Source organism: Dipteris shenzhenensis, chromosome 21 (assembly GCF_047967505.1).
Source record: "Dipteris shenzhenensis isolate YYH24624 ecotype China chromosome 21, Dip_SZ_1.0, whole genome shotgun sequence".
Taxonomy (NCBI): domain Eukaryota; kingdom Viridiplantae; phylum Streptophyta; class Polypodiopsida; order Gleicheniales; family Dipteridaceae; genus Dipteris; species Dipteris shenzhenensis.
Window position 1 is genome coordinate 38,608,916 of NC_141616.1, and position 16,264 is coordinate 38,625,179.

Here is a 16,264-nt window from a genome sequence, read left to right on the forward strand (position 1 = left end):
TTGCACCAGTTTCCCCCATGTAAGGATTGTTCACCACACTCATTGTGCACCAAACTTGGACCCTCCACCATTATTACCTCCATGGTCCATCCCAGCCTCCCAACAATCTACCCTCTCGTTCTGCTCGCTTTAAACCCTAGCATGAAGGAAATTTTTGTTAACCTTATACACCTCTGAAACTAGGATCATTGAACTCAGAACCTGGAACCATTGAGCTAGAAAATTAGAACAACTAGCCCTAACACTTCAAATTCAAAATATGGATTTTAGGATAAGGGCTCCTAAAAACTTGATCTCATGATGTGGAATAATTGGATTTCGTTCCAGTACTCGAAATATATAGAACCCAAAACCCATAATAGCCAATCTTTACTTGGTACATTGATTGAGTAACACTAGAATCTGAAACCTAAAGGAAATGCCAACAATCCACACCTCTGAAACAAATAATCTTGGAATCTGAGGTCATCCTATGGGCAAGTTTTTGTTCTTCATTACAAATCAAGTTAATACAAGTGAAAGTATAAGTTAATTTGTGTGTATGTGTGTGTGTGTGTGTTTGTGTGGGTGTGTGGGTGTGTGTGTGTGTGTGTGTGTGTGTGAGAGAGAGAGAGAGAGAGAGAGAGGGAGAGGGAGAAGGAAGGGAGGGAGGGAGGGAGAGAGAGAGAGAGAGAGAGAGAGAGAGACTGAGAGAGACTGTGGCCTAAGCATCTTTATGGTGCAACTAGAGTGTTATTATCATTAGCTAGTCTTATTCACATGTTAGAGTTATTTTCCATGAGATAGTCTTATTTACATGTTAGTGTTACTAACATTATCTTAATGAAATAGACTACTACAAGGTTAGTTTATATTGAAGGTTGGCATGTTATTCTAAGATGACACCGTGCAATATAAACTAACATTAGAGTTCTTTTCACTTAAATGTTAGTGTTATTAACATTAACTCAACGAAACGGACTATTGCAAGGTTAGTTTATATTGAAGGACGTCATCCTATTTGAATGATCTTATGGTTCACTCTAGTTACACCATGCTAACTAAGATCATTTGAATAAGATGCCACCCTTCAATATAAACTAACCTTGTAGTAGTCCGTTTCGGTGAGCTCGGTGAGCTCATGTTAGTAACACAACATGTAAATAAGACTATCCCATGGAAAAGAACTCATGGGAAAGGAATCATAATAGTCATTGCTTCTTTGGGATTTTGAGATAACCAAATTCTATAAGGACACATCACAGTATAATAAAGTAGCCATCTTGTGTAGATGTAGAGGTCAAAGCACAAGGAAGCGATGCCACAATAGGGAAGCACACAAATCTATTAAGATCCATTTCAAGTAGAGGATCTCTACAATAACTAGCCCTTTCCCATGCAAGAAAGGGAGACATAATCTCAAAGTACTAAAGGGAGGGAGCGCCAAATGGGTTGTCTCAAACATCAAAATCTTTGACGTAACACCTACATAGGCTTTTGCATTAAAAAACACAAGTATAGAGCATCCTGCCTAATGAAGTATTGGATTTTGTAGTACTCCCACAAGCTCTCAAATATTTTTCCACCATGCCTATTAAACCAACGGGTTTGTAATGCAAGGATCTTTCTCATATCCTCATACCAATAAGAGTACTCTTGCAAATAGAAATTTACAACCGTATAACATTTTATCAAGGTACCATTACCACAATCAATAATACTGACACTTATGAAGCTAACAAGAGTCAGGGATCTCTACAAACTATTAGATGTCGCAAAATAATATTCCTTTGGTTTCCAATATCCAAAATACCTACTCGCTACAATGCCAAGGTATGGAAAACCATGGACCAAGATTGCCGATGCAACTAGCAACATAAACACATTAGAACATACACATTATAACAACAACACATCTTGCAATTTATCAATACATGTTTCCCAAAATGAAGCCAAAGAAAAATTCCAACAAAATAATGTAATCCTCTTTTGAAATTTACTAACCTAATAGTAGGCAACATGACTTGTCAGCGTCTTGTAGGTTGAAACACTCTAATCATTGTTGTCTTCATTTTCTTAAAGAAGAAAAGGTCCAATGCTAGCTGAGGTAATTTGGGGAGGCACAATTCAAAGAGTAGAGATATTCAAATTGGTATGGGTAGACTAAGTCATATAGGTAGAGGGAGTGGCCAACTTCGTAGTCAAAATTAGTCATTTCAATTTCCCATAGCATCCTAAGTCCATAGCACTATTATACTTGGCCACAACTATATATAAAGGTAGTGAAGAAACTTGCTATGGTTCACCAAGCAAGTCTAAACACTATCTGTCGTCCAAAATGAAGCATTGCAACACATCTAATGGCCAGCAACAAGTAAACCCAAGACCAATGTAATGAGAGACAAAAGCTAGTATGATATGGTGGTTGCACTTCCATAAATCATTGAATACTAGCAAAACCCGATCAATACATAATTGGGCTACAAAGAAAAGATAAAGAACAATGTAATTCTACACAAGTGCCAACTGGGCTTTCTATGAAAGTCTTGTCAGACGTGGTTGGTCATGGAAGTAGAATAGCCATCTAAATGAAAATTTCAAACTTGATATTAAAACAAATCAGTTGAATGATTCCCTGGGAAAAAAACACAGGTAAAAACTTGCCACCACATTATGTTTTTTTCATAATTTACCATGTCAACTCTCAGTATTCATACGAATAAGTTATTTGCATAAGTAACTTTATTGGTAATAATAACTTACCCTATATAATTACTAACAATCGATGGCAACTCGGTCATCTCATGCTTAGCTATCCAAGTGAGCAAAAGATATCAAAGAAGCCAAAGAAAACAAGGAAGACCTCTTAGATTGTTTGAGCAATCTTTAAGGTCTAAAATACGATGGAATTTCAGGATCTCATGTAAATTAGTTGTTTCTTTGAGTCTTAGGATCTCTTGTGTAAAGTATGTATGAGTGTTTGTGTTATATTCTTTTACCAAGTTGTATTTATAGTTTATATCTTTTGTGAATAAATACTATGTGAAGTTAAGTTATAAACTGAACAAATATTTGAATGCTTTTGAAAGCTTTGCTTTATTACACTTGTACATTTGAATGAAGATATTCTATTCTTTCAATTGTACATGAATGAATATGTAACACAAAAATTATTACACTTGTGCTTGTCAAACAATGTGGTATTCTTTTACTTGCACACCTAAATGAATAAAGTCATTCCTACATGTATTCATGTGAGTGACTTTGTAATTATTTCACTTGAATATGTGAATGAATGAACTCATTCTTACAATTTTACTTTTGAATGAATATATTATTCTTTCGATTGTACATGTGAATGAATATTTCAAATAAAATAAGTATTGCATTTTTCCTTGTGAAAGAACGTGATATTCTTTTACTTGCACACATGAAGGAATACAATCATTATCAAATGTATGGAAGAGAATGAAGTTGTATTGTAATTCTTTCACTTGAATCTGTGAATTGCAGCATTAATGCATTTGAAAAATACCTATTCTTACATTTCTTTTGAATGAATAGATTATTCATTCAAAAGAAATGTAAGAATTTTATATTCTTTTACTTTGTTATTGATGGATGTTGTGGATTCAGGGCGATGGCTATTGGTAGCACAGCAAGCATTTTTGTGCGCGTAAGGTGCAACCACTAATGCGGGAAATAAACAAGGCTTACTTTTTGAAATTACAAACGCTCATCTACATATCTTAAATTTTGGAGCATTAGAAGCTTAGCCTAAGCATATTAACTATAGTGGGAAAAGCAAACTCTATTTCTAAAAGAGGCAAGCTATTTTGGAAAGTAAGTCGGTGGTTTATTTCCAATTCGTGCATGGAGGAGATGTACATGAGCTTGTATCAGTTGCTCAAAATTCTAAAATCAATCAAATACATGGAAAGTGGAAGACAAGCACCACTCCTATGTGGGGACATTGCACCCAGCATTCTTGTCTTCTTTTATGTTTGCATTGAAGGATCGTGCACATTCTTGTGTATATTTTTGCTATGTTTTTTGATGATTTGCAGGTTTCACGAGCGATATTTGTTGTAGTGGTCTGAGAGGCCACAAAGATTCTATACTCAACAAATAGCTGCTTTCAAAGCTTGGGAACCGAATTGAGTTTGTCCTATGTCTGTGTGTATTTCCTTTCACAGTGATTTTCTTGCTTGCATCATGCACAATTCTGTCTATGTCGGGAAAGAATATTCTATAAGAAATAGGTCATCTTGAAGACCTACATCATGTCGAGGATGTGGTAAACGATCACTACCAACCAGAGAGAAGTCCAACACCAGAGAAACTCATGGAGGAGGGGTGGCAAGCACTCTATCAACATGGAAAGAATATTCTATAAGAAATAGGTCATCCTGAAGACCTACATCATGTCGAGGATGTGGTAAACGATCACTACCAACCAGAGAGAAGTCCAACACCAGAGAAACTCATGGAGGAGGGGTGGCAAGCACTCTATCAACATGAGAAGAGACTTCGCCAAGACACTGAGGATGCACTACAACAAGTCATGTCAACCTGGAAGCCATCGATATCTCCCATGGACGAGCAGCCTATGATTACATCAGATTCATTGTAGGCATGGAAACAACATGCGCGGGACCTTGGCCAAGAACTTAAGTACATGTGCAATATGTGCAACACACACAAAGACAATGAAAGGCATACAATTTGAGTACTAAAGGAGTTGACTGAAGTCACCAAAAAGCGTAGGAAAGATGAAGATGATGGTGAAAGCGACAACAGCGAACCGTCGGACGCCTCTGCTAATGAGCATGGAAGAAGTGGAACAAGACATCAAAGAAAGAAGAAGCATCATGTGAAGGCTAGATTGCGGTGGTGGCATGACATTACCCCTATGCATGAGTCTAGTGATGATGGAGACAACATGGGGATGGCCAATAAAAAGAAGTTAGGTAAGATCAAGTGCAAAAATTTTACTTTTCCAAAGTATGATGGTAAAAGAGATGGACAGGATCTACTTGCTTGGATTAGTTCCTTGAACCAATACTTTTTGGGGGAACAATACCAAGAGATGGACCCATAGCTCACCACCTATTATGTACCCGCAACTTGCCACCTGTCATCTACCTATAGCTCACCACCTATTATCTACCCACAACTTGCCACCTGTCATCTACGTGTAGCTTTTTGTGCAGATCTAGATCCATGAACACCACGCTGACATTGGCTTGGTGTGACCACCATGCTGGTTCTTGGAGTTATTTTAGTAGTGGTTACAGCTACTCGTAATTAAACCAAAGAAAATGTATTTGCCTTAATTGGTTGGGTCACATGAGACCCACGTTGGAGTCCTACAATCGTTCATATATTTCGCATCAAGAGGTACCCTTTCTTCTTAGTGTGCCATCGAGCAAGTTTAAAACCAGGCCAATGGTTGAAAAACATGTTGTTATAGTGTAATGAGAGTGCAATTAATAATTTAAAACAAGTGGTTAAAAGTTAATCCTAGATGAAGAAAAATGTATTTCCTCGTGCAACCACCATGTGTTCTATTTTAATGCAAGTTGCAGTTAATCCTAAACCAAGAAAAATGTATTTCCTTGCAACCACCATGCTACTTCTATTTTAGTGCAGTGGTTGCACAAAGTTAAACAATTTCTTTCATTTAAAAGTTAATCTTAAATGAAGTAAAATATATTTCTTTGTGCAACCACTGGGCTGGTTCTATTTCAATGTGAATTACCATTAATCCTAAACCAAGGAAAATGTATTTCCTTGCAACCACCACACTGGTTCTTGGAACTATTTTGTTCCTTGCAGTTCATCGTAGAACCAAGGAAAATATAGTTCCTTGTGTGACCACCATGCTTGTTCTATTTTAGTTTGGGTTGTAGTTAATCCTATAGCAAGAAAAATATATTTCCTTGCAACCATCGTGTCGGTTCTTGGAACTATTTTAGTGCTGCTTGTAGTTAATCCTAAAACCAAGGAGAATGCATTTCCTTGTGCACCAATGCTTGTGCAATGACTGTAACTAGCAACAACTACTACCAGCAACAACTGCAATAATAGTATTATTTATATTAAAGTTGAAAGTTAAAAGAGATTACACCCAGCAAGTACAATAGCTCAACCATTGGTAAGAGCAAAAATCAAACAAAGAGATTACATCCAAAGACAATTTTATAACAACTTAGCAATTGCTGAGAGCCTCATCGAGCAAAAGTTGAACAAAAGATATTGCATCTACATCCAAAGATAGTTTATAAGAACTAATAACTCAACGTCGTGGAGAAAAAATTGAACAAAAGAGATTACATTAGTGGTTTTGAGCCTCATTGAGCAAAAGTTGTAAAGAGGATGTTTGCACAACTCAGTATTATTGAGAGCCTCATTGAGGCTTGCTGATAGACTACTAAACGTTATCGTATTCATAGAGGCTAGGCCAACTTGCTGCATTCAAATTTTTGGAAAGCTGATGGAGGAGACAATGGAGAGGCCAAAGACAGTGCTCAATTGCATGAGTTAGAATCCAGTCCCAGCAATAACATGAGAAAACTTTGCCCTAAAAATCCTTAGCTCTTTGTCAATATCTCTAGGAATCCATAGAGCATAGCCACATAAAGAGACCAATTGCGTGCATGCCATCCAAGTTGGCAACTTGGAGATGTGGGGAGAATCGATGGAGATTACAAAGACATTCCACAAGAGCAGGCATTTCAATTCTTGGCAAGTGCAACACAATGACCTTATACGAGAAAGCAGACAATCAAAAGGGGTAGTATTGTTGGCTGCGATTCCTGCCATGGTGAAAAGAGTGGGTGAGCAGTAGAGTGTATGAGCAAGGGAGCAGATGAGCGGATGAGAATTGGAGGAGGGAGCATGGAGCAAAGTAGCAGAGCAAGGGTGGATGAGAGCTGGAGGAGGGAGCATGGAGCAAAGTAGTAGAGTAGGGACAGATGAGAGCAAGGTAGCCAAATAGCACTCTCCATGTTCCGGCACGAGCCATAGTTAAATAGTAATAGTGGCACTCACAATAATAATTAGCCACCTTTAATTAATCAAAATTCAAGCCACCACGGTGATTGGAGGCCCAATGGTGCCATCCAAATAATCATGCGCCATCTTATCAAAGTTTCAGCCACTGCTATTACTGGAGGACCGGTGGTGCCATCCAAATAATCTTGAGCCATATTCAATTAATCAAAGTTTAAGCTACAATTAATCGCATGCCTAACCACCCAAGTAGTGTTGTATTTTGTAGACATTCTTTGCCATGCAAAACTTCATTGGAAGGCCTTAAAAAATTTTGGGCTTCAAAATAAGGGTGCAAATTTAGAATGCTCGAGTAAAATTTGGCCTTCCCATTAAAGGTGAGGGCACCATAGTATCTAGGACTAGATTGCTTGTTTTGCCCCAAAATAATTGTCAGCATACAAGCCCATCCAATTATAGAATCATGAGCTAGTATTTAATCTCATGCCACCACGGTGACTGGTAATTAATTGCACAAAAGTAATTGAGAATTGTTTTATCCCAAAAATAATTGCATGCAAGCCCGTCTAATTATAGAATCATGAACATCAGTGAAAGCATGATTGAAAAGGCACTAAATATTCTTGGATGCGATTGCAAGCACAATTCTTGGAGAAGTCATGGAAGAGAAATGATGTTTTAGCTTTATATCCCAATGCTCAAAGTAGTGCAGATGCTGGAGTCAAGGTTTTGAGCTTGCCAACACATGCTGAAGATGTGTTGAAATAGGCAAGGTAGTACTTTTCTAATACGAGGGGGATCATGAGTTTCTAGAATGAATAATTGCAAGGATGGCAAATCCAAATTGTCATCTCAGTTAATCGAAGTTGCTATGCACCTGACACGAACTTCTCTCAAATCAGTTTTTGAGCAATAGGTAGGAAGATGAATTTTCTACATATGAAAGCACTGATACAACAAAGGGATAGTGCTATGTGAGAGAATGCTCAGGGAGAGTGCAGAAGCCAAGGTCAAGGAGATAGAATCAAAGGCCTTGCAAGCATGAGAGTGAGCTGAGGCCACTAAAAAAATGGTCGAGATGGAAAGGCACAAAAGAGAAGAAACTGAGAAGCACATCAAGCTATTGTATCAATAGCTTGATGATGTTCAAATGGGGATGGGGACAAAGTGGAGGAAGAGCTAGCAAGGATGAAAAAAGTTCTTGAAGACTAGAGAGCCGAAAAGGAGAATCTTTGAAGAAATATCGTGTTCTCATGCCAAAACATTCACTTGACCAATAAATTATGTGCTTGGGCTGTCTCTCCTTTTCTTGCATTATGTTGACCCAAAGACTTCTTGGATTGGGATGATCCTGCATTGCTTCTGCTCTATGTCCAACACCACAGCTGGAGCCATGTTTGTCCTTCTTATTGACATCTTCCTCGACATTGTGCGCCCAATCCATTTCTCCTTTGTTTCATAGGATATCAACATAGTTAATGTCACCCTCTTTGCAGCTAATTGATCTAAGTTGTGCACTCCTTTCACTTTCTATAAGCCATTTCTTAGGTTAAAGAGCATCGTCTCTTGGGAAAGCATCTCCTAAGGTGTTGGTAGGTTTGTCACTCTATGAATTTTAGAATGCAATCTAAAGCTTATGAAGGCTCAAGACTGGTATTCACTTGAATGGCCTGATGTTGTTGCCTTGAATGTTCCCACCAAATGTGAGACCATAGCTCGTATTTTTGCTCTGATGGCAATGATCAAGTGCATGCATCTACAACAACTGGTTCTTGTGCTACTCTATAAAGAGTCTTCTTTCTTCCCATTGTTTCTCCCTCTTTAAACATTGTAAAATTGTCTTTCATTGTCATTTCAATATTGTCCCATTTTTTTCCTCACCTTGCAATTGGTTCCTTATAGCTTGATCAATCTTTTCAGCTTTCCCATCTCATAACCTCTGTCTGGTTCTCTTGCAAGCCATGATGAGCTGCATCTTGCCATTATCTCCATGGAGATAATCAATGAATTGCCACCAAAATAGAGATGAGGTAGCTTATGTGGCAAGCAAAGAATAGAACGTGACTTCTCCACGTAAAGAAGACAATGCCAAAGCAAAAGAACAAGGTCACATCGAGCTAACTCTGCACCGGGCAAGCTCTAGGGCGGAAAGAGTAGGATGTCCTTTTATATTCAAAGATTTGCAGGGCCGGAGGTGAAAAAATCAAAAGTGTGCGAGGATAGTAATTCAACCGCCATGATTTCCCTCCCCCTAGTGATACACATCAGCAAAATTGAATATATCGGTTGCCCTCAAGCAAGTGCAATATGGCTAAATCAAATAGGTTAAAGGGCATGCTATCAAGTTTGATGTTGTATATTTGGAAATGCAATGACCTTTGACATGCTTATGAGCCATATAGCAAGGAATTGCATGGAAAAAGAACCCAATACAAAATTGTAAATAGTGTTGGATTTATTAAAAGATCTTTGCACATGCACAAATTGCACATTTTCAAATTCTTCCATTTTGGGGTGAATCTAGATACCTAGTCCCACTAGTTTGGCTTCCAGTTTTTTAATTGGTTTTGGTTTTCAACAAAACAAGAAAAAGTTATGGAGTGTATCCTCGAATGGGTATGCTTAATTTTAGCAAAACATTGGAGGCCCCTCAAACCATATCTAAGGTTCTCAATTAGGTGTAAGGGAGAGAATAGTGCACACATTGATAAATGGCATGATTTGAATATGAGTGAAGGAGATCAAGGAATGAGGGTTGCAAGGAGTAATCTCAAGAAGGCTATGTGCAAGCCATGTAGGTGAGTTTGAGAGCATGGAGTAATATGGAGAGTCTGAGGTATTATAGGGAATAAGACTAAGGTGCAAGGCTGTCCAAAATAGAGCTTGAGAAATGAAAGTACTATGGAGAGTCTACTCAAGGCTTGCATGCAAGCAATTTTCAGTATGGAATTTATGAGTTCCTGTCCTTAATTTATATTTGTGTGCCTTCAAAATTAAGTCTTGTGCTTTTAAATTTTATTTTCACATTGTTAATGATCTTCTAAACAAATTCTAGCACTTTATTAATGATTATATATGTCTAATTTGAGGAATTATAAGATGACAATAGAGGAGGTCAATGTCTTAATGGATGATCAACAAGAGAAGGTAAACCCACCACAATGATGGAGGATCCACACGATGTGAATGTGGAATTTGTAGCTTAGGAGCCCGATTTGGAATCAAAGGTGAATTATGCAGAGGCACATGTGATCCTAGGTAACAGAGAGCTCTAGTAGGAAAGGACAGTTTAGGCACTTTTACTCCTGTCAGCCCCATAGATGATGATAGAGTAACATGACCCACTTAGCCTTGAACAAGTAGCTAAAATCTATCCATTAACATTCATAACAAACACATTATTTCTTCAATCAAGACATACTAGAAATAGGTATTCATAGCCAAATCTTGTAGATCTAAGACTTTGGTCTCCATCCTACTTCAATTGTTTATAGAGGTGGAAGGGAATATGCTAAACAACCAACAAATTCCCATCACCTTTAGCCAACAGGTGTATGTCCATGACATATTGCACCATCATGTAGATTAAATGGACAAACACCACCTCTCTAGAATAGGAAAGGGAGTAGCATCTCAACATAAGAGAGCCAAGACAAAGAATAGAGAAATATAGTCTCCTCAACCTCATGTGCAAGCACACAGCCACGTGGTCAAGGAGCAAAGTCCTCCCAAACTGAGTGTTTCCCTATTTCGAGTGGCCTTCCCTACCTTGTTCACCCATGGCTGAGTCAAATATTCTCTAATTCAAGATGCTTTTATTGTTGAGCAACTGCAAGCTTGAGTTGCATCCCTAGTTGAGGAGACCAAAACACTAGGTGCTCGCAACTAGACGTTAGAGGCCAAGAACACATGCTATAGAACTATGTTTGGAGAGGAATTTGACTTGTTCAATTTTACTCAATTCCCTAATTTAGATAGCCAAGATATAAGACCAAGCAATCAAGGAATGTAGGCATAGGCCCAATTTCTTTGCTCCTTGGGGTACCTTATGCAATTTTGTGATTTTTTTGTTTTGAACATGATGTTTTTTGTATATAATTTTGTGAACATGATTTGAAGAGATTAGTTTTTAGAAGAGAGTACAAAATATCTCTCTCATATCTCTTGAGTCATTTTACATGCTTTCAAGAGATGCTTTAAACATTAAAAATGTGTATTTTTTTCCATGCTCTCAAAGATCACATATAAGTTTGAAAAAAAAGAAAACAATGTTGAAAATATGTCTAACATTAATTTTTTCACAACTCTAACATTGATCTAACTCTAGCATTACCTTAAAAATATTAGCTTCCAGATCACGACTAGACTCTTTGAGATACTATTTGCAAGTCGCAATGTTGGCTTGTGATTATGAGTATAATACAACCAACTTGGTATTGGACGACATGCCACATTAAAAGATCTATCTCTTTTTCCAATTGTAAAATCTCTCTCTTCATGTTACATTAAAACATCATACATTACAATAGCTAATTTTTTGTGAGAAGCAAAATTTTAAGTATCATAGTGCATAATCTCATTTACATATCGAATTTGCATGTACAAAATACTAAGATATCAAGTAAACATATTAGTGCATATTCTCATATCCATCTCTGAGCATCTACTAAGCATCTACGCAAGGTGTAGAATCTCCACACTTGCATTGTAGATCATCCTAGGTTGCAGTTACCACATGCATGGTATCATCAGTCTTCTTAAAGCTCATAATATTCCCTAAGCAATTCAATCTCATCCTCTTCTTCTCACTGAAACTACATCAACCACCACGAGCTCTATAGGGATGCGTCAATTTTACGAGCAGAAACCTATGAGCAAGTTTATACGAGCGTGTTTTTCAAGAGATTTTAAAAATAGTATTTCTTTAGGAAACATGGTTTTTACACTTTTATTTTCATTAGAACTAGATCCCTTTATCATAAAAATATACAGACTAGTCACTCATTCATTTTTACATAGCATAAATCTTCTTATTCATAGACATCCCTTTGTACCCTTGTTATTACCTTAAAAAAGTATTGAAAAATAATTCATTTAAGAAACGTCCCTCATAATCACTCTCAATATAATAATATTATACATAAATAATTACTTATTAAACACATTTATATCATATGGCAATATCTTTCAAGTGTTTTTATAGTATTAATAACAAGATATTTATGGACATGTTTCTACAGAAGTTTAAATTACTGTAAATAAGTATTAACTTAGGCTTATATATCACTCTCATAAAATACATGTAATATTTAATACTATATATGCAAGGTTTTCCAAAATATAACCCCATAGATGTGCTCGAATGGGGTTTTCCGATCAATTTGAGTGGTTGAATGACTATATTTGGACATTGGATGTGAAAGTTATGTCACTTTTAAAAGTGCTGTCCAAGGTAGTTTCGCCAGCGAAACTACCTTGAAAGACCTTGTTCAAAGGGGTTTCGCTGGCGAAACTACCTTGATGGCTTGCTTCAATGAGTTTTCTTTGGAGAAACCCTTTCATGAAGATAGGTTGAGAGAGGTTTTTCAATGTCACCCTCTATTAAGTAAAAAGTTGTAAGAAGGATCATAAGGGAATTTTCATAGAGAAGTCTACTCTACATGTGGGTTTCTTCAAAAGCCATCCCATTATGTTCTCACCATTCCCAAAGATTCACATAAATATTCGTGTATAAAATAGACATTCCTATAATACTTTTCATATTTCTAAGTGAAACTATGTTTTCTTCTGATCCTTTTTTGTCATATTTTTGCATAGTTGGAAGCTTTTTTTTTCCTTCGCTCGGACGCTCGGAAGATTTCGCTCGGAAAATGCTCATCCCCAGCTCTATAGTTAGTTGTTGATCACCATTTTTCAACAAAAACATAAGAAGTAATCGTTCAAAAGTACATTATGTGAGCTTCTCTTGAACCAAAGGACCCACCTTACAACTTGCAACCTATAGCGTCCTGCATATAATTGGGTAATGCGACAAGACCATAGCAAATGACAAAGACTTTCTACATCATGTTTAAAGAAACATACAGAAGATCAACCCTCAAAAACCTAGAAATCTTGCCTCTAGCCATTAGGAAAGGAAATAGAACTTTCCAAAAGAAGTAGTTATATGTATGATGAGTGGGATACAACTAAACTTGAAGATCTAATATCTCTAAATAAACTTAGATGCCTAAGGATCTCTAAAAAAATCAGAGCCCTTTAGGCACCAAAGCTTGGAACGTCACAAAGAGAGAGAATTGAAGAATAAAGTCACTGGTGGATCTCCACAACCTCAACTGCAAAGCTCTGTATCCTTTGAGAGAATACTAATTGTTAAGACACTATGTACCCAAGTTGAATACTTTGGAAAAATAAAATATTTGTGGAGAGTGATTTGAATGATTTTCTAAGGTTATCTAAGAGAAGAGAGAGAGATCTATAATAGGTTCTGTGTGTCTGTGTGTGTGTGTGTGTGTGTGTGAGAGAGAGAGAGAGAGAGAGAGAGAGGGAGAGGGAGAAAGAGAGAGAGAGAGAGAGAGAGAGAGAGAGGGTTGCGATTTGTAAATGTCTTATCATCATCCCCTCATAAGTAGCATCTTCTCCAATGCTTTGGTGTCTTGTTGGCTACCATGTGAGCATCTAATTTAGCTCCTTTTTGCAGTTACACATGACAGCCACCATGCAATATTCTAAGCCAAGTCCTACAACTTCAAATAAGTAAGATCGTTTGAGAGGCCCAACAAGGGCCCCTCATGTAGCTCTCATCACAAATTTTGTTGCTTTATAACGATGGCTCGATAGGTTGAGAGTGCTCTCAACGGAAGCAAGAACGGAAGAAGGAGAGAGAGAGACAGAGAGCCACACAAGTTTGGTGGGTGTAGAACCACCCTAATCTTCTTTTTCATTCATTTATATATGTGTTTGAGTATTGTACATAACCGGGGTAAAGGCACAGTGACCTTTAACCCCCACAACCTCCCACTTAAAGGACAATGTGCCTTTAAGGGAGAACAACCAGTGAGCATACTATCCAATGCCCATCAATACATGACAATACTCAAACCGCTGACTAGGTAGACTCTTCGTCAGCATATCTGCAGGGTTATCATCTGTATGAACCTTGACAAGCTCTATGCGCTTGTCCTCAAGTACCTTCCTGATGAAATGGTACCTGACCTCAATGTGTTTGGTCTTTGCATGAAAGACAGGATTCCGTGCTAGTTGAATAGCACTCATGGAATCACTATGCAATGTCGGTACACCTGTATGAATCCCCAAATCTCCCACTAGCCGATCAAGCCATATAGCCTCCTTGTAACCCTCTGTGGCTGCAACATATTCAGCCTCTGTGGTAGACAAAGCAATGCACTTCTGTGCACGAGACATCCACGACACTGCACCACCTGCAAAGGTGAACACATAACCAGAAGTGGATCTCCTACTATCCACATGCCCTGCATAGTAGTCTGAATCTGTGTACCCAAGTACATGCATGTCTCCTTTACCAAAGCAAATGCACATCTCCTTGGTACCCTTCATGTACCTCATGATGCACTTAACTGCCTCCCAATGCCTCTTTCCTGGATTAGCCATATACCTGCTAACAACTCCCACTGCAAATGCAATGTCTGGTCTAGTAGCTATCATAGCATACATAAGACTCCCAACTGCTGATGCATAAGGAACCTTAGCCATCATGGCCCTCTCCTCTTCTGATTTGGGACTATCTGTATGACTCAGTTTCACATATGGAGGCAATGGAGTACTCACTGCCTTCCCCCCCTCCATATTGAAACGCTGCAATACTTTTGTAACATACTCTTTTTGTGAAAGCCAAAGGATTTTCCTACTCCGATCACGCGTGATGCGCATACCAAGAATATGACCTGCAAGTCCCAAATCCTTCATATCAAAGGCCTCATGCAACTTGGCCTTTAATGCATCTAGCTCATAAGTATTCTTGCTAGCCAATAGCATATCATCCACATATAGTGCCAGGATTATCAAGCTATTATCCTTAGCCCTTTTAGTGTAGAGGCAGTGATCAATTTCACTCCTTCTAAAACCCTGGGACCGAATGAAAGCATCAAACTTCTGATACCATTCTCTAGGTGCTTGCTTAAGACCATAGAGACTCTTCTTCAATTTGCAAACTAAATGCTCTTTGCCCTTTTCTTCAAAGCCTTCGGGCTGCACCATGTAAATTTCCTCATGCAAATCCCCATGCAAGAAAGCTGTCTTGACATCCATTTGCATAAGCTCCATATCCTCTGATGCCACTAGTCCAAGCATGCATCTAAGTGTGGTCATCTTCACAACCGGAGAGAATATCTCATCAAAGTCCACACCCTTCTCTTGCTTGAACCCTTTAGCAACCAAAAACGGGCCTTGTACCTAGGCACATCATCACCTGTGACCTTCATTTTGTAGACCCATTTACATGGCAATGCTTTCTTTCCATGTGGCAAAGAAACCAAGTCCCAAGTCTTATTCTTCATAAGTGAACTCATCTCTGATTGCATAGCATACTCCCACTTGCGTTGATCCTCACGCATCATAGCCTCTTTGTAGCAAGAAGGCTCCCCGCAATCAGTAAGCATCACATAGTCTACCCCTGGAACAAACCTATCAGGTGGTCTAGACACTCTAGATGATCTTCTCAAGGGCATTTCAGCTTGCTGTCCCACTTGCATATCAGCCACATTTGGCTCATCATTTCCACCAATAGATGATCCATCATCTACCCTTGATTGTATACCTGTGGGAGTACTTGGTGGTACCATTTCTTGCACATTTGGTGCATGGACAGCTTGCTGTCTATCAACATAGGCAGGTGGATTCACATCCTGGAAAGTGATTCTCCTCATTTCCACATCCCTCATGGGTGCCTTATGCATCTTCTTCTCATTGAAGACCACATCATGGCTGCGTATGATCTTCTTTGCTTCTGGATCCCAGAGACGATAGCCCATCTCTCCACTTTCACCATAACCTAGAAAGATGCATTTCCTAGACTTAGGATCTAGCTTCTTTCGAAGCTCTTTTGGCACATGTGCATATGCCTCACACCCAAATATACGCAAATGAGAGTAAGAGGGCTTCTTTCCACTCCATGCCTCTTCAGGAATACCACCATCCAAACTCTTACTAGGTGATCTATTGATCACATGCACTGAAGTCTTCATTGCCTCAGCCCAAAAACCACCAGAAAGACTTGCATTGGAAAGCATAC